This window comes from Podarcis tiliguerta (assembly GCF_965153285.1).
Source record: "Podarcis tiliguerta genome assembly, chromosome: W".
Lineage (NCBI taxonomy): Eukaryota > Metazoa > Chordata > Lepidosauria > Squamata > Lacertidae > Podarcis > Podarcis tiliguerta.
In genome coordinates this window covers 19,385,757-19,404,214 of record NC_139552.1, presented here as the reverse complement: position 1 = coordinate 19,404,214, position 18,458 = coordinate 19,385,757, and positions in this window count along the sequence as shown.

The window sequence follows — 18,458 nt, the reverse complement described above, 5'->3', positions numbered from 1 at the left end:
CCTGGAAAGCACGGGTCCCAGTAGTTTCCGCCTTACTCTGCTCCTTTCTCTGTGAAAGCCTGCTCTTTAGCTTTCACATCAGAGCAAACCTCAACCCACCCCCTCCCAAAGAAACCTTTTTAATGAGCCCCCCTACTCTGTGTGTGCTTTAAGCTAACTGCTTTCTTTGGCTCCTGTCTCAATGTGCAGAAATTGAGCACATGAATTTTCCAGCATCGGGAGTTTCCCCCAAGACAGTGTCGAGATCAGGCCTGTTTGTGTGGCTCCATGCTTGCAGTTATTGGGGCTTTGGCTAAGAGGAGTGCATGCACTTTCAGCAAGACATAGCTAGACAGTTTACCTCCCTTTGCTACAGTTTAAATTTCTGCATGCCATCTGCTGTTGTGGAACAAGTCATCCCCATGATCCCTCTAGCCCAGTGTTCTCTAGGGCAGCCCACAGAAGCTCTCAAGGGTTTCAGACAAAACATTTGTTCACTTCAGCATATAGCAGTCCAAAGAAATGTATGCTCTAGAAGGTCACAGGCTCCCCCGTTCTTGGGGTAGAGGTTTGACGTCTGAGACTAGATCTGCAGGACTCAGAAACATTTCACTCTGTAGAGATGAGTAGTCGGCACCGTCCGAGTATAGGAGGAGGGGGGTGGGGGTGGAATACAGGGCTGAGAAATAGAAGGATGCGTTCAGTCTTCTACACGAAGCCAGAGCCAATTATGAAGATTGACCAGTTGCTTAGAGATCAAATGCATGGATCATGCAGCTGCAAAGAGGTCTACCCAGCCGCTCCCACAGGCAACATGGAATTCTTCTGTGCAATTGACTGTCTTCTTGTTGTAGTTGTTAAAGATGTAAGACAAGCCTATATTGCACTTCCTTAAAAATGCCAGGTCACTTCACAACAATATACTGATGGACTCAGTAGAATCAGCAATCAGTACTGGGGCAGGGGCCTTGGCTGGCACCCTGCAATGCACGGCCCCTGCGCCAGTCCTGAGGAGGCTCAAGGCCAGGGGTCAGCAACCTTTTTCAGCCGTGGGCTGGTCCACCGTCCCTCACAGCATGTGGGGGGGGGGGGCGGACTATATTTTGGAGAGAGAAAATGAACGAATTCCTATGCCCCACCAAGAACCCAGAGATGCATTTTAAATGAAAGGACACATTCTGCTCATGGAAAAACACATTGACTCCCGGACTGTCCGTGGGCCGGATTGAGAAGACGATTGGGCCGCATCCGGCCCCCGGGCCTTCGGTTGCCTACCCCTGCTCAAGGCAATCACTTCCTGCACTTCACGTTAACGCAGAAGACGGCCCAGTTGTGCTCAGATGCTCAAAATTCCCTTTTCAGCTTGGAATCTTTGGAGGGTCTGTTTCAGTTGGCATCGGGACAGCTCACCTAGCAGTGCAGCTGCCTTTATTGCAGAGGCAGGAAGTTTCCTTCCTTTCATATTCAGGATTTCTGTACTCACATAGAAATAATAAAATGGTTTCTGCTGTTTGTTAAAAGTCATGAATGAACTCTCACCACTCGTTGATAAGGTAGCTTGCTTGTGTTTCGAGAAATCGTATAAGAGGAGCATTCATAGGAAGTTGCACTTGACAGAGTCAATCTAGCCTAGCACTGCCTACACTGACTGGCAGCAGCGCTGCAGGGTTTTCAAACAGGGGACAGTCCCAGCCCTGTCTGGTGGAGATCCTGGACTGAACCTGGGATCTCCTGCATGCAAAGCAAGGCCTCCCTCAACTCGGGAGGCGTGACTTCTCTACTGTATTTCAGCAAATGCTTTCACTTTATCATTTCATTTTCATCTGTATATTTTGTGCACATATTTTCCTGTATATTTTAGACAGAGAGGAGTAGCAATAGGGTTAGAGGCAAGGTTCAGAGTTAGTGTTGTGTGAGCCTTTTAAAGTTTAAACAGGAGGGGATTTCAGCTGAAGAGATGGCCAGCATCGTGAATCTGTAAGTAGGATTTCGTCTGCTTCTTTTTTGTAATCTTCTGGGGCGAGGGCTTGGGGTCCCCCACACGGCCAGCATCCCCATGGAATTCAACCCCTTCCTGAGCAGCTGAACTTCTCTTCCCACCCGCCTTCCCATTCTCCCTCAAATCTCATTGCAGCTCCGCTGGTTAGAGGGAGCTGCAGATAGCACCAAGGTTGCAGGTTCGATTCCCATAAGGTACAGCTGCATATTCCTGCATTGCAGGGGGTTGGACTAGATGATCCCCAGGGTACCTTCCATGATCATTATTTTGGGATGCTTTTGATTACATTCGTAGCCCACTTTTCATCCAAGCAGTTCAAGGTGGCATTGATGGCTTGCCTTCCCCCCTGTTGTTCCCCTCACAACAAACCTGTTAGGCAGGCTAGGATGAGAGTGACTGGACCCAACATCAAACTGTGCACTTCATGACTGAGTGGGGATTTGCACTCGGATCTCCCAGGTCCTCCTAGTCCAGAATTCTAGCCACTATACACCCCCCCCTCCTCTCTCTACCCCTTCTCCGTTTCTCAACTCTTCAGCCATCAACTGCAACAGACAGGGGTTCTGTCAGTAGCTGCAGCATCCTTGCTTGATGCAGACCTCCTGGGTCATGTGGCTGTGAAATCCTGCCACAGCACAAAGATGGCCAAACTGCAGGCTTGGAAGGAGTCGTTGCCACCAAAGACAGGATCCATAAATAGAACCCCAGCCCTGGAAGCCTCCTTGTAAATAGGGTGGAATGGGGGCCAGGTCAGTTTGGTGAATCAGTAAATGTGGCAGAAATAAATTGATTCGTTCATTCAATAAAGCTTCGGTGGTTTTGAAATTCAGTAAATTGCCTCTGCCTCCATTTTTGGGTATTGAGGGAAACGCTCTATAAAATAATCAGAAAACATCAGGGTTGTAGTCAACATCAGTCCTTTCCACAGCAGACCTATTTAGATTGATGGGCACAAATTACGTGGCTGTGTTGATTTTGACGCATCTCTTCTGAGTAAAGCTCAGTTGACTACTGTAGGGATAATCGCGGAGTGGGCAGTGGGGTCCGGAGGGAGCACAGTCTGCCTGCACGCGTGACCCTGGGGTGCGTAGCATGCTCCCCCTCACAGACAAAGTCATGGCTGTCTGGAACATCGCTCCCTCTGTCTGACCTTTTGCGGTCTCAGCAGTCTGCGGTGTCCTGTCTGTAACCTTTGTCCCTGAGACCTTTTGTCTCCTTCGTCATACACTGTGCAAGAGGAAAATGACGCGGTGGAAACAGGTGCCAAAATAACTTTGTACCACCCCACGATCTCGGGACCAAAGGTGTGTAAAGGTCACAGCCCAAAATGTATCTGCCTAGCTTGCATATTTGTCTCAATAAAAGGAGGCTCCACAGGACTGGTCAGCAGCTCGCTTCAGCCCACCTGTGCGCAGCTCACATGATGATCAACTCCTGTCTTGTGCCTTCACTTCAGCCTACTCCTCACAGGATATCATGGAATTGTAGAGTTGGAAGGGACCACAAGAGTCATCTAGTCCACCCCCTGCAATGCAGGAATATTTTGCCCAACGTGGAGCTCGAACCCACGACCCTGCGATGAAGAGTCTCACACTCTACTGACGGAGTTATGGGCAGATATCTTGTTTGATAAATGTGTCCCTTGGAGACATTTTGGTTTTATCCTCTCTGCAGGAGTTGCTATGCCTGATCATCCCATCTAGTTCTGTCGAAAGAGAGGTGGGGGTTGTTTTCTGATTTCTTAATTGTGAATATTGGGGGGGAGGGGAGGGATAGGTGGAAAGGAGATACTCAGATGGACCAGAGTGAAATGGGGCCGAGTGAAATTGGGGCTTCGGGATGGCTTGGGTGATCTCTCCATCGGCTGCAGTCTTTGGACACAACATTTCAATGAACATTATTGTTGTTGATGTTGTTGTTGTTGTTGTTGTTGTTATTTATTACATTCAAAGCAGTTTACAGCATATTAAAACATAAATAAAACAATCTGAAGAATGTCAAATATAGAGTATACAGTTAAAGCAACATAGTTAACCAAAAACTGAAATATTAAAGATTTCAAAATAAAACATTACAAAGGAAGTCAACTACAGAATACATATTTAACGCAAAGTTAACAAAAACAAAACAAAAAATTTAAGCATCCCCCCCCCAAACCAACATTGCTAAGTAAAGTCAAATATAAAATGCACATTTAAAACAGCAGAATTCCCAAGAGAATAAAATATGATCATAAGCATGACACGGCTGTTTAGCAGGCACAAAAAGATGGGGCAAAAGAATCCAATAGTTTGGGTTCCTTGTCAGGCCGAGCGATGTCCCTCTGGTCTCACCAGGAGCCTCTTTAGTAGAGCTGGTGTCTGGGCCCTGCCCCCCAGGCCAGGTGGAAAGGGCCTTGCAGGAAGCGGCCTTCACAACTCACAACCGGCCAAGGCCATCATGATGACACACAGTTCAATGGGGCAAGGTTTCTGGCAGGTGGGCATCTAAAGCCTACCAGACTGTCCACGCAGACCTTGTTGCTCCACTTGCAACCTCTCTAGGTGGAGCAAAGTACTTCATGGTATTGATTGATGCTTTTCCCAGGTACATTCATGTGTTCATGCTCAAGCAGAAATCAGAAGTGTTTCCGAGGTTCAAGGAATTCTGTGCTTGGTTGCAAAATGTCCATGGAAAGCAACTGCAAAACCATTGGTTGGCTTTGTGGGAATGTTCAGGGATGCAAGAGAGGATATATTGTGAGATTATATCCTAGTCCAACTTGTGCTAACAAGTTCCCAAAATATCAGCAGAGTTTATAACATTCCCCCTTTAAGTTTGCAACGGTAACGTCTGCACAGGTTCGCTAGAACCTCTATAATAATTACTCTAGTAATTTCCCCCTTTTGATCCCTCTTAAAATACAAGACACGACAGAGTGTTTATAAAAGTATAAAAGAGTTTACTCACGTTCTGTTCACAATATGATCCCAGAAGGCAGACAGGCTTAAAAAGGTAAAATACATTTAGAATCTATCTTATAGGAAGATAGTCCTTTCCTCCGCTCTTGGCTGAGAGCCAAGAGGGCATCCTGCTTCTTTGAAAGATGAAGATGAGAGAGGCAAGAGGCAAGAGAGAGAGATGGCTGCCTGCCCTGTGCTTTTATCATTTACCTGCACAGGTGAGGCCACACACACCTCTGGTCACATGCGGAGGAAGTCCGTCCCAGGAAGTTTACCTGCTTGCTGGACAGACATCCCTCCCCACGTTCGAACATGTACACTCTAGGAATGTTGTCATTGACTGCTCCTGTGTTTACATCCCACAGGCTTTCATTGAGTTCTGTGGACACAGTAAAAAAAAGCTGCCATCTGGTTTCTCTCGGGATGTTCGGATTGTGGAACACAGATTTCCTCTCCACCGTAACCATGTCTCTCAGCATACCACTTTATTTCCCCCCAGGTAGGTGGCTACTATTCACTTGTAGGAAGATGTGCTTATTTAGATGACAACATTGCGGCGGGAGCAAAAGCCACCTTTCTTCTCTCAAGAGGGTTAGTCGAGTTTCTGTTGTTACGGAAAAATCCAGGTGGGAGGCTGCTCAGAGCCCGTGGGTTCCTGCGGAACAAAGAAGGAGTCCAGCCACCAAGCGGAGCAAATGGCAGAGACCAAAGTTGATTGCGCAACAGGTTCAGAGAGGAATTGAACCCCGAGAAGGGGGTGACAAGGACTTTCAAAAGTTCCTATCTTATCCCAGCAGACAGTTCGCTAAACATCACCACTCCATCAGAAAAGGGGAGGGTTATACATGGTTAACATTGGAGGAATGTGTTGGGGTAACATGCAAATACAGGATATGTCTTGGGAAATCCGCTCCACTTCCCGGTGGGGAGGAGTTGCGGTGGACCACGTGGCCACCCACTCCCCACCAGGGGCGGGGGACTCTGTCCCCGTTGCCTATGGGATCCCGGCCACGTCAGAGCCCGGCCAGCCAACCCCCAGAGAACTTCCTCTTTGGCTCGCTTCCTCAATCACCCGCCCTCCCTCCCTATTTTGCAGGTTAGGCTATTGGACTTTGGTTGGTCGCCTTGGTTGTCCGAGGGGCCTGGTAGGAATTTTACCACTTGGCAAATTGGCACTGGACACTTGGTTTTTGCCTACCTCGTAGCAATCGTCACAACTTTGTTAGGGTTGCGGTTAGGCATTGTTTGACCTTGTGTGGGGGAGGGGAGGTGTGGCCATCACCTGCCCCTCTATGCTTAAGGGCATTCCGTTAAAGGAATCTGGGGTGTTGATCTAGTCTGAAGCCCGGCTGGGGGACTAAGGCCTTGACACGACCCCGACGGGAGCACCAGGGGGAGCTTGAGTTGGTTCGCATCGACAGGGCTCCCCCTACTGGTGGCTTACCCTTACTGGGACTTCCTGCACAATGGGCAGGAGTCAGATATAGTCAGGTCCAATCAATGCCTAAGCCAATACCGCTCACATTCGCCGAAGAATGGATGCTTTTGAATTCTGCTACTGGAGAAGACTCTTGAGAGTCCCATGGACTGCAAGAAGATCAAACCTATCCATTCTGAAGGAAATCAGCCCTGAGTGCTCACTGGAAGGACAGATCCTGAAGCTGAGGCTCCAAGACTTTGGCTACCTCAGAAGAAGAGAAGACTCCCTGGAAAAGACCCTGATGTTGGGAAAGATGGAGGGCGCAAGGAGAAGGGGACGACAGAGGACGAGATGGTGGGACAGTGTTCTCCAAGCTACCAGCATGAGTTTGAGCAAAGTGCGGGAGGCAGCGGAAGACAGGAGGGCCTGGCGTGCTTTGGTCCAGGGGGTCACGCAGAGTCGGACACGACTAAACGACTAAACAACATCTAGTTTTGATTGGATTAACAGGGTAACGAGGTTTTGATTGACTCAGTCCGTTGTTCTCGCAGCGGGAGCTGTCATCACCTTGTCAGCGCTCAGTGGAGCTGAGCTGCCTCTGCAGAGCCATGGCATTGCTGCGATTCAACGCCATCTGATTGGCTAGAGCACATCCTCATGCAAATACATTGTTCATTCATCATTGGGATACGGGGTCAGAAATGGCGCTTTCTTCTCGGGGTTTTGCACTTTTGTGCGGTGCTTGGTGCAACGTTGTGACGGGGCGAGGGGAGTCCTAGTGTGGCAGGGTTCCCTTGAGGTCATCGCCTCGGGCTCTACGTCTCTTACTCGGGAGTAAGACTTCGTTCATATGCCCCCTCCCCTCCATTCCGTAACACTCTTCATATGGACTTCATGGAGTGTGCACTCTCGCAGGGTCTGCTTCCAGAAACTACTATTGCAGATGTAGGTATTTTGGCAGAAATGGTTTACAAATATGCACGATGGCAAGCAGGCAGACAGGAACAGTTACAAAGCAACCTTGGTCCTGCCTAGCCTGGAAGCTGTTTCCAACTAGTGAACTGGAAACCTTTCAGCAACCTTTACAACCATCTACAAAGCCCGAAGTTTGTAGGATTCTCTTCCTTCAGCTGTGTCTTGGCTCTGTGCTCGCAAGTGTTCTAGTGACTTTCAGGTAACTTGGAAAGCATGGTAATGATGTCTTGGTTCTGAAGAATGATATTTCCCCCAGTCTGACTTCGTTATCCTGGTGATGATTCAGCTAGATGTTGTACACGCTGACCATATTCCAGAAGGGAAGGTTTGTTGTCTTGGCCTTGCTTTGGCTTACTGAGATCTGTCTTCTCCCTACAGGTGCTCATTCTAAAATGGATAATTGTAACGTTTGACTTCATTGATCAGAAGGAAAATATGAATGCTCTCTATGGTTTCTTCTTCCTTCTTCTTACAATATGAGAAACTGGTAAGATAAGAAGGAATGTGTTATTTTGAAGGAACTCGCTTTTATTCTGACATTAACCCAAATCAAACAAGAAAGTGTAGTTTCCGACCACACAACAGGACACCATGTGAAAAGTGGGGCCTTAAACACATTTGAATCAAATACATTTGGAACAAGTGATTGTTACATTTAAGGAAGATTCTCTAGGCGATGAGATTGGGGGGAAATACAAAAACCCATTTGGATACATTTGGATACATTTAGAAAAGTACAGCATTTTGAGGAAAAATACATTCAGATCCATTCTTAAAGTCAATGAGAAAGATACAGCAAAAAGGATACGATTCGATACAGCGAAAAACGATACATACATCACAGAAGGGGCAGCCTACAAACGAATCCTGTCTGGCAGGAAACCTCTTGATGGGTTTACCTGGCTGTTCATGGGTTTACCTGGATATTCTTTTGAGATGAGAACTACTTACGGTATTTATGTATGTGTTTATATCTTAGACCTTCTAATTCTCCTAGCACCAGGAATTGACCAGATGGTGCAGGATGCCCCCCCCCCCCAAGTATCTGTTGGAAGCAGATTTAGCAGTGGGGGGTGGAAGCACCTACTGGTGGGGAGCACACTTCTTCTGGGGATGCTTCCTCCTCCTCCTCCTCTTCCCACTTCTCCCTGGGGCCTCAAGATGAGAAGTCAGGCTGGAAGTCTCCTCGGAGAAGACAAAGGAGCAAGCATGGCTGCCTTTCCTCTTCTCCAGACCAGTTAGTTGGACAAGAAACCTTTCCCATCCCAGTTCCGCAGTGGTTTTCAAGCAGTGTGCTGTGGCAGCAGGGGTGCCTTGAATGATGGTCAGGGGTGCCACGGGAGACACTGGCCTCTGTCCCTCTTTCCTTCCCTCCCTCCTCGGATGCCATCTCTGCCTCCCCAAGGCTTGCCCAGCTGTTCTCCCCCAGAGAATGGTGCCTCTGGGGCTGGTCGGGGGGGGGGGGGCTGCCAGGAGCTGAGGCGGCCTCAGAGGAAGCCAGCCAACTGGCGAGCCAGCCAACTGGCGAGGGCCCTTGCTGTTGGGAATGGACAGGCAAGTCCCAGGCCCCTTTAATATATCAATAACAAATCAACACAATGACGCTATAATGATACAATCTGAATCATTAGGGGTGCATTGCAGCAGTCATTGCAAATCTTCATGAGTTGCCTTTCAGCCAGAAGCTCTGCAGCACAGGTGGTTCTGATGATTCCCCTGTAAGGAAGGCTTACAATGTAGGAGGCTTTGGGGCTTTGTGAGAGGGGGGGGGGAGTGGGGACATCATAGAAGTATGCATGATGTGGGAAAGGTGCAGAGCGATGTTTCCTCCTCATAATATCAGAACCTGGATCTCTTTAAGAAAGCGGAATGATGGCAGATTCAGGCCAGACACAGAGTGCCTAGTGACACTGAAATTTCCTTCTTCCAGAGGCACTGACGGGGATGGCTTTAAGAGACGATTCGTCAAATTCATGGAGGGTTAGACCATGTTGCACCTCCAGCCGCAGAGGCAGTCTACCTCTGCATACCAGTTGCGGGTGTCCCCAGTGGGGAGAGTGGGGCTGCATTTGGAGTCTGTTTGGGGCTTCCCTTGGACATCTGCTGGGCTGCTGAGAGCTGGACTAGATGGGCCTTGGTCTGATCCTGCAGGGCTGTGACAGTAAGAGCCTGGAGTATGGCTGCTTTGAGAGCAATTCAGGGAACAGTAGTGCAGAGTTGCATCTCCCTGGGAAGGGGCACGTGCTCAGCAAAGCTGTCTCTTGCTTCTGGTCTTAAGAGTTGGGGTGGGGACATGGAGGAAAGGGGTGCAGCCTTCTGTAGAGGCCGGAGTCTCTCCCCTGCCTCTCTCTGCCACCTCTGAGGTGCCCCAAAAGGCAGATAGCAGAGGAAGCGAACCAATAGTCACGTTCATCTGTCCTGGCTCAGTATGCCCTATTCTGACAGATGCTGCCTTTCATATTCACGCCCAAGAGCCTTTCCGCTCCAGAGATCTGGGGCTGAACCCGGGATCTGCACGCCAAGGCTGGAGTAAGAAAGAGCCCTTGCCAGCTGGCCACGTTGGGCGCCTGCCTGGAGAGTGGAAGCCGGGGGTTCGAGGGACACCGTGCTGCTCCTGGCAACCCCCACCCAACCCGACGTCCTCCTCCGCCTGAATCCCGCTTCCCCCGGGACGCACTTCCCATCCTGGAACGGCTGGGGTGGGAGCGCTCCCCACCCCCCTTTCCAGATTCTCCTCGTTCTTCTTCTTCATGCCTCGGGTGTTTTCCTGAGTGTATCTTCAGAACAACCCTCTGTGAGGGAGGCTAAGCTGGCCCAAGGACTGGCCCAAGGACTGGCCCATGGTAGCTCAGCCAAGTTGCCAAGGCCAGCATTTAAGACCCTTTCCCCTCAGATGAGAAAGCCGGGATGAGTCATGCTAGCAGCCTGTGGCCTTGATGGGCTTTGTGGCAGCCCAGCCCCCTTGTCTGCAAGCAGGCTGCCTCCGGGGAGGAGCAGCACTTTTCTGACGAGACAGAAGCGCACGACTTCCCCCTCCCGCTTGCCGTCCGCCCTCAGTTTAGCGGCTCATCCCAGGTGGGAATTCGGGTGGCGCTGCTTGCAGAAGGAGAAGTGGGAAACTAGCTAGCGGGAACTCCCATTGTTCTTCTCAGGTAGGACTTCCGGGATCCAGACGAACGTTTTGCCAAAAAGTATGGCTTGACTACTGATTTCCCATTTAAAGGAAGGCAAAACGACCTAAGTTTGGAGGACAGGTGAAAAAAACCACGAATTACATTTAAAGTTCTGCGAGATGCAAAGGAAAGCTTGCGTTTTAAACTTGCATTTTACAGCTTGTTGCTTGGTGCGGTTAACGGAATGGGGATATTGAGAAAGAAGAGACTTGGAATTAGAAGGTTAGGATTTAAGGGTTAGATGGCTTGGATATTTGTGGTAGATCAAGTCAGAGTAAATGCGCACCTTGAGAACCACTGTATTAGACGTGCGTGGCGTATTAAGAATCTGAAAATGGATATAAAGTTAGTTTATACACAAAGACTCTATTTTGGGTTTCACCAGAAGACACTTTTTATAGACAAAAGGGTGACGGATAAAGAGAAATGGTTAATCTACTGAGAGTTCTTAAAGTGGAAACGGGGAGATTGTAAAATTTAAACAAGGGGTTTCTCTTTTATACTTAATAAAAGAGGGTTGGGGTGGTGTTTATGGGTTCTTTTTCGGGGGGGGGTTACTTTTGCTGATGTTAATTTTTTTTCTCTTTATTTTGGATTATATGATTTACGTGGAATCTTATTATTTATGTGGAATTTTTTTCAATTTCGTTGTGTACTTTTTGATATTTTGTTCATTGTTTACGACTAGTTTTGTTATGTTTGCACTTATGTAATATTGGTTTGAAATTTGGAAAGGCAACATACAAATAAATGATTGATTGATTGATTGATTGAGAGATTCTAGTTGGAAATGAAGACGGGTTTTGAGATACAATTGTGCACATCATGTGATATCAAAAATGTACAAACTTTTGTTGAAATCCTAAATGGAAGAGGAACAGATTAAAAAGTGCATGATTAAAGGGGCAAGATTTTCTATTTTTTTGGTTATATTGTGCAGTTGGAATAGTGGTAACATATGTGGACTAAAGAGTTAAAATAATAATTGAGTTATGACTTAAAATAGACTTTTAAATATATATATGTCAGAGCTGGCTCCTGGTCCCAGCTCACAGAGGACCAACGCTAGCCGGTAGTAATGTACAAAAGTCTTTATTGAAGTACAGTTTCCATTTCCAAGCCGCAGCGCCCCAGCTCTACGTCTAGGGTTAGATCGGCAAAGTTCCATCTGAATCTCCGCCCCCTGTACACCAGTTTAAGACTCTAGCCTTACTCCACCTCTTCCGTCTCTCCTTTCTCCTCTGGGTCCTGCTACCCTCCGGGGTCCCTTCCTTCCTGGACTCTTCTGAGGCTGACGATGACCCCCCTGACTCCTCCCGCTCTTTCCGGCGGGCTTTGGGACCTGGCTCCCTATCCGGGCTGCCGACTGTGCCGCCCTCCTGTACATTTGAACTTGGCGCGCGCGCCCAGCCTTCAACCTTCCTCTTGACCGTTTCCTCGCTCCCCGACGGAGGCGTGGTCAATCCTGCCTCATGTTCTCCCGCTGCCAGTGCGCCGCCTGATCCCGATGTCTGGGACTCCTCCCCCCTGCTGCACTCTGGTGTGCACGCTGGTCCTGATTTCCAACTGCTGCTCTCTGAGTCCCCCCTGGCCCCTTCTTCCTGGGATGTCCCCCTCGGCACCCCCCTTGCCCTGACCATGGGGGCCCCTTTCTGTGAATCTTCCGATTCGCTGGAAAGACTCAGAGACCTCGGACCGCTGTCATCACTAACATTTCCTTTGGACTCCTCCCCCTCGCTCTCTATTTCCTCCCTTTCCTGTGCCTCTGCTCCTGAACCCCTGACATCCATCCCCCCCTCGAAGCCCCCCCTTCCCCCCTCCCCTCCTTCAGGTGTGGGTGCTGGGTGCTCCGTCGTTGTGGGGGTGAATGCCGGATACAGTTCGTCCCCCTTGGCGTGCATCCAGCCGGATAAGTCCGGCTCGTCCTCCGTGCTCTCGCCGACCTCGATTTCCTCTGCTTCCATCTCCTTGCCGCCGTGCTCGAACCCAAGGTCCTCCCCCAAAACGTCCATGTCCGTCTCTCCCCCGGTCTCCTCTGGGAACGTTGCCTGCCAAGGACCCCTCAACCACTTCCTGCGCCACTGCTCCTCTGGTCGATCGTCCCACCAATAAGAACGGTCTGAAGCAGACCCCGAGGGTGACCCCTCCGGGGAACGTGTTTCTAGTGCCGGTTCTTCGTCCGAGGTGAATCCCTGGAACGTGCTGGCTGACAATGTGGGTGTGAAAAGCCAGTCGTCGAAATACGCGGCTGGCATGGGCCTGTGTGGGAAAATGGCATGAAACTCTTCCTTGAGAAGAGGCTCGTCCAAGGCATAGTCCGGCACCCAACGGTTGTCGCCGGCCGGGGTACCTTCTCTGGCGAGGAAATATTCTACTCCCTCTTCCCCCCATCTCGAGTCTAAAATCTCTGTGACCTGGTTGATGGGTTCCCCTCTTGGCGACCCCCTCCTTGTGGGCGCCTCCCTGAGCGGGTCTGGTGCCGTGCCCGGCTCCTGAAATCTGTGAGGTGCTTTGTAGGGCGTGAGCACTGATCTATGGAACACTGGGTGCATTCTGGATCCCTCCGGAAGTGTCAACCGGAAGGCCACTGGATTGATCTGTGCCTCGACTTGGTAAGGTCCTAGCTGCTTATGTCCAAGCTTCTTCTTCGCTAACGATCTGGTCGGCACTGCCTGGGCTGCTAACCAAACCCAGTCTCCCACCTGTATGTCTTCCCCAACCCTTCTGTGCTTGTCAGCCTGCAGTTTGTATGCGTGCTTTGCTAGTTCTAACTGCCTCCGAAGCTGTTCGTGAACCTCCTGCAACTCTGACGCTAAGGCTTCCGCTGCCTGTGGCTCCCCCTCCCCCAGTCTCTCTAATCCCGGGAAGGTTCTGGGATGCCTCCCGTTGTTGGCGAAGAACGGTGTCACCCCCGTGGACACGTGCTTCGTGTTGTTGTAGGCGAACTCAGCGAGCGGCAGGTAGTCCACCCATGTTGCCTGCTGCTGATTTGCGTAGCATCTCAGGTACTGCTGCATGATGGCGTTGACTCGCTCCGCTTGTCCGTTGGTCTGCGGGTGTCTTGCCGACGCTAGGTTGATCTTGACGTTCAGGAAACCCATCAGCTTCTGCCAGAAGTTCGAGATGAACTGTCGCCCCCGGTCGGACAGGATAGACCGTGGCAGACCGTGAACCCTGAACACGTGGTCTATGAACAGTTTGGCGGTCTGTTCCGCCGTGGCCACCTTCGCGCACGGAATGAAGTGGGCCATTTTGGTGAACATGTCCACCACCACTAGCACTGCCGTCTTGCCCCTCGAGCTGGGTAAATCCGTGACAAAGTCCAGGGCCACCCTCTCCCACGGTTCGCTCGGTGTCTGCAGCGGTTCGAGCAGTCCCGCCGGCGGTTTGTGCACTGACTTGGCCCTTTGGCAGGTGTCGCACCTCGAGACGTAATCCGCGACTTCCCCCCGCATCTTGGGCCACCAAAAATCTCTGGCTACCAATTCTACCGTCTTCTCTTTGCCAAAGTGCCCGGCGGTGGGTGCGTCGTGCAACTGCTGCAGTACTTTCGCGCGGAGGTCGTATCCCGGTACGTAGAGAGCCCCCCTGCGGATGAGTAATCCGTCGCGTATCTGGAACTCGTCGTCCTTCGCCGTGCCCCTGTGCACCTCCTCCATCTTGGCTTGTGCGAAGGGGTCCTCCTGCAGCGCTCGACGTACAGCATCCAGATCCACGGTTGCTGAAGCGCACGCCCACGCTTTCGGTGCGAAAATGTGCTTGGCCGCTGCTGGTGCCTCCTCTTCGAGGTATTGCGGCTTTCTGGACAGTGCATCCGCCATGATGTTGTTGTCGCCTGGGATGTACTCTATCCTGAAGTCGAAATCTGCAAAGAACTCCGCCCAACGTATGTGCCTCTGGTTCAGGAACCTTGCCGTGCGCCAGTACTCCAGGTTCTTATGGTCCGTGCGGACCTGCACCGTGTGTTTGGCTCCGATGAGGAAGTGCCGCCACGCCTTGAATGCTGCATGAATGGCCAGCAACTCCCTGTCCCAGATGGTGTAGTTCTGCTCTGACTTGCTGAGCTTCCTGGAGTAGAAGGCACACGGTCTCCAGTCCCCTTGCGGGTCTTGTTGTAATAGTACTGCTCCCACGGCTCTGTCTGAGGCGTCCGTTTCAACCCTCATCGGTCTGCTGGGATTCACATGCAGTAGCTGCTCTTCGGACGAGAAGAGACGCTTGAGTTTCTGAAAGGACTGCTCCGCTTGCTCCGTCCAGATGAACTTCTTCTTCTTGGAGCTGAGTGTGTCGGTAATGGCCGCCGTCTGCATCGCGAACCCCTTGATGAACTTGCGGTAAAAGTTGGCGAAACCAACAAACCGCTGGACCTCCTTCCGATTGCGCGGGCTCTTCCAGTCCAACACCGCGCGAACCTTGGCGCTGTCCATGGCGAGCCCCTTGTCCGACAACTTGTAGCCCAGGAAATCTACCTCATTCATGTCGAACTGGCACTTCTCCAGCTTGGCGTACAGCCTATGCTCCTGCAGTCTCTGCAGAACTTCCTTGACGTCTCCCTCGTGGGTCTCCTCTGATTCTGAAAATATCAGGATGTCGTCCAGGAAGCAGACGCATTTCTTGTAGAGGAGACCCGCCAATACGTGATGCATGAATGCTTGAAAACAGTGGGAGCCATTTTGTAATCCAAAGGGCATAACTCTGTATTCATAGGTGCCCAGGGGGGTGAACATGGCCGTCTTCCACTCGTCGCCCTTCCGTATGCGAATCAGGTTGTACGCCCCTCGTAGGTCCAACTTTGTGAAAATGCGTCCTTTCCTCACCGTTGCGAGCAGGTCGTCTATTTTGGGCATGGGAAAGGCTGTGGGCTTGGTTTTTGAGTTTAAAATTCTATAGTCCACTACAAGCCTCTTTTGGGGCGTGTCCTTCTTCTTCACAAAGAATACAGGACTGCCCCCCACTGCCTTCGACTCCTGGATGAAACCGCGCTTCAAGTTGAGGTCTATGAACTCCCTGAGTTCCTGCATCTCGTCTTCAGACATGGAATACAGTTTCCCGGTTGGCAGCGTCGCCCCCGGCAGGAGGTCAATCTTGCAGTCATAGGACCTGTGGGGAGGCAGCTTGTCCGCTTCCTTCTCGCAGAAAACCTCCAAAAACGCTGCGTACTTGAGTGGCACTGCTTGCAGCGTGCCTAATTGTAGCTGCGGGTCATCCTCTTCCTCTTCCGGGCTAGGCAGAATGCAATGTTCCGCGCAGTAGGAGGAGCCGAAGGTCAGTTGGCGCTGGTACCACGCCAATGCTGGGCTGTGCCTGTGCAGCCAACTCATGCCCAATACTACAGGCGTGTCCGACAGGTGGGTGACATTGAAGCTGATGACTTCTCGGTGATTCCCAATTTGCATCACCATTGGAGGCGTTTGCTGCACCACCTGCCCCCCCAGCAATTCCCTGCCATCCACCGTGACAACCTTCAGAGGCAGCGTGGCTGGCAGTAGTGCTATGTTGTGCTGTTGAATAAAATCCAGTCCTATGAAGTCCGCGTTACTACCAGAGTCAATGGTAATCGGAACTTCCATAGTGAGTCCATTGGGTAGTTGGAGCGATGCTGTGAGCTGCACCACTGGTTTGGGCGGGAGGGGGTCTGTGGGCTGCAAAATTTCTGGGGATTGCTTCACTGACTTGTCTGGCTGGACCCCAGTGCCTCTTCCTCCAGCCAGACTCTGTCGTTTCCCTGCTGTGGTTCTCTCTGCTGAGTTGCGTCTGTTACTTTTGCTGAGGCTGCAGTGTGCTTGTGGAACCTCTGGGGACACTCTTTCGCCATGTGCTGAGCACTGTCGCAGATGTAGCACTTCCTGTTCCCTCTAGGAGGCTTCGTTTTGACTGCTCCCGGTGTTAGGGCTCTGGTGGCTGACTGAGCCCTGGCGCCTCCAATCTCCATCGGTTCCTCTCCCCCTCCTTGCGGAGGTGTGGATTGCGCACGCGCTGCATCCTTGGGAAAGAGGGGAGGTGCTCTCGCTGGCGTACGTCCCCAACGTCCTTCATCTCTGTTCCATGGACGTTCTTCCAGACGCACCCCAATCTCCAGCGCCCGCTGGACCACCTGCTGAGTGCTCTTTGGCCGCTCCCCCCTTGCAATCTCATCTTTCACATTTGCATTCAAGCCTTCCCAAAAAAGGTCTCTGACGGGAGCAGAATCCTTCTCCCATCCCAGCGCATGGACTAATCCAAAAAAGCGAGAATGGTACTGCCTTACACTGGCTCTACCTTGTTTGAGCCCATGTATGTCTTTTCTGGCGATATCAATGTCTATATTTGATAGAAAACACGAATCCATCGCTTTAATGAACGCATCCGCATTTTGGAGCGCCGGATCTTTATCTCTCCACAAGTTGCGCAGCCACGCTTTAGCTTCCCCATGCAAATGGGAGCAGATAAATCCCACCTTCTCTTGCTCATCTCTAAAGTCTTTATCCAGCAGTTCCAGCGCAAACAGCAGGTCTGCTCGGAAGTTGGGGTACTGCTGTAAATTCCCATCGAAATGAGATGCAAGGCTGCCTCCTCTCTTCCCCAATCCAATCCCCTCTGATTTGGGTCCCGGTTGCCCCTGCTTAGTGAGCACTTCCAACCTGACTTGGAGATCCCTGCAGACGGCAGCCGTTTCTTCTTCCCTCTTCCTGGATGCAAGTATCTCCGCGTTGAGTTGTGTTACTGCATTCTGCAGACCCGCTAGTTGCTGTTCTGTAGCCATCGTGCCTGACTTTTGTGAGCTCGCGAAACACCAATCCTCTCCCCTCGCTGCGTCCACTCACGATACGAGGTTTTTGGTGCCAAATTTTTTGGAGATGGAGCTTACTGTCAGAGCTGGCTCCTGGTCCCAGCTCACAGAGGACCAACGCTAGCCGGTAGTAATGTACAAAAGTCTTTATTGAAGTACAGTTTCCATTTCCAAGCCGCAGCGCCCCAGCTCTACGTCTAGGGTTAGATCGGCGAAGCTCCATCTGAATCTCCGCCCCCTGTACACCAGTTTAAGACTCTAGCCTTACTCCACCTCTTCCGTCTCTCCTTTCTCCTCTGGGTCCTGCTACCCTCCGGGGTCCCTTCCTTCCTGGACTCTTCTGAGGCTGACGATGACCCCCCTGACTCCTCCCGCTCTTTCCGGCGGGCTTTGGGACCTGGCTCCCTATCCGGGCTGCCGACTGTGCCGCCCTCCTGTACATTTGAACTTGGCGCGCGCGCCCAGCCTTCAACCTTCCTCTTGACCGTTTCCTCGCTCCCCGACGGAGGCGTGGTCAATCCTGCCTCATGTTCTCCCACTGCCAGTGCGCCGCCTGATCCCGATGTCTGGGACTCCTCCCCCCTGCTGCACTCTGGTGTGCACGCTGGTCCTGATTTCCAACTGCTGCTCTCTGAGTCCCCCCTGGCCCCTTCTTCCTGGGATGTCCCCCTCGGCACCCCCCTTGCCCTGACCATGGGGGCCCCTTTCTGTGAATCTTCCGATTCGCTGGAAAGACTCAGAGACCTCGGACCGCTGTCATCACTAACATTTCCTTCGGACTCCTCCCCCTCGCTCTCTATTTCCTCCCTTTCCTGTGCCTCTGCTCCTGAACCCCTGACAATATATATTTAAGTATTGTTGGTATCTAACTCCCGATAAGTTATTTAGAATACATGAAAACATACCAAATATTTGTTGGAAATGTCAAGAAGATGAAAGGACATTTTCTCGTGCTTGGTGGGCATGTGAAATAGCTGAAAACTTCTGAGATACAAATACATACATTGTTTTTGAAGGTTCCTATTCAACTGTTGGGACTTACCGATATACAGAAAGCCTTTTCTGACTATAGCGCTGCAGCAGCTCCCAGCCAAGTGCTAGGAAATGTTCCCCAGCAGATGGCATGCTAGGAGGTCCTGCACCACTGGGTTTTTCAGGCATTCAGAGAAATTGTGGATTTTAGGACTTAGAAATGGGTCGG